Source organism: Priapulus caudatus, unplaced genomic scaffold (assembly GCF_000485595.1).
Source record: "Priapulus caudatus unplaced genomic scaffold, Priapulus_caudatus-5.0.1 Scaffold1533, whole genome shotgun sequence".
Lineage (NCBI taxonomy): Eukaryota > Metazoa > Priapulida > Priapulimorpha > Priapulimorphida > Priapulidae > Priapulus > Priapulus caudatus.
The window spans coordinates 58,184-59,293 of NW_014578594.1; the positions used below are offsets into that span (position 1 = coordinate 58,184).

At 42.4% G+C, this 1,110-nt stretch overlaps 1 protein-coding gene across 3 annotated transcripts in view; it reads right to left on the reverse strand.

The window, feature by feature from the left end:
• The window catches only part of LOC106816925 (gem-associated protein 2-like), a 12,741-nt gene that overhangs the window by 6,848 nt on the left and 4,783 nt on the right, over positions 1-1,110 (reverse strand). Inside the window, exon 1 of one of the 3 annotated variants that reach the window (XM_014821568.1) lies at positions 198-335. The exons of the other annotated variants lie outside the window; for them this stretch is intronic. The gene's annotated coding sequence lies outside the window, so the exon portion shown is untranslated. Of the gene's footprint in view, positions 1-197; positions 336-1,110 lie in introns of those variants that run through there. 3 annotated transcript variants of the gene reach the window in all.

Genomic DNA, 1,110 nt, shown 5'->3' on the forward strand with positions numbered 1-1,110 from the left:
TATATGTATAAACCTGCAGGCTGCAGATTTTTTTTTTAAATTTAGGGGGCAGGCCATTTAGCAGGCCAGGCCACCGGGAAAACTCCCGGTGCTCCCGATGGCCAGTCCCCTGCATGACAGTAGCTACAAGTTACCTTATCTCTTTTCACTACGTGGCGAGAAGGTATGACATGACGGACTACATGATGTAGACTTACAATGTGAAACAGTCGCAGAGCCTTGGCCGGGCAACTCGGAGCTAGTCTAGAAGATATGTCCCATTGTGTATTGTATTGTAGACATGAAGTATTGTGGGACATGTCTTCTAGACTAGGGCTGGCCACTCATAGTCATACCAATGCTATACTCACCTGTTTTTGCCTAGTAATAGGAGCCACAGGCACTTGGAACGTCTCAATAAATTAAAAAAAGGTAAATAAACACGAAATGCATTTACTACCATACTCTTAATGTTTCTCTACTCTATTTCGCCTATTATTGCCGATAATTACTAGTAAATGCCGGTCAAATGCTCATCTGCAACACACAAGTACATCGCATGCACGCCCTGTGCACAAACAACAACAAGAAAAGAGAGAGAGAGAATAAAAGACCACTCCTGAAACCTCTCTCCATTTTTTCCATGCTGCCATTATTCTATCCGCGATTTCAATATATGTATTAGGTACTATATCTCCCATGTGGGGGTCAACTCAAAAGCCTAGACTTAGTGGCACTTTGACCCTCACAGCACTCATTTGCTAGTAAGTTCACTATTTTTTTATATATGAAATCTAACGTTATAACTATAGCTGAGAGGGTCTATGTCCCCCAGGGTACTGCCGGAACGTACCCTGAGTACGGTCCGGTATACCAGAACGTACTCTGGTACTAAATACTACTATCTAATATGCCGCACCGTACCTCGCCAACTCCATTAACGAGTCTAGGGAGTTGCCTACGCCTACTCCCTAACCCTAACCATAACCATATCAGCTAGATAGTTACCAGGGTACGTTCCGGTATACCGGACTGTACCAGCCTAAAAAATACTTTTTTTATTACGAGAGCTCTTTTTTGATTTTGTATGAAAAAAAGAGCTCTCGTAATTTTTTTTACGGGAGCTATTTT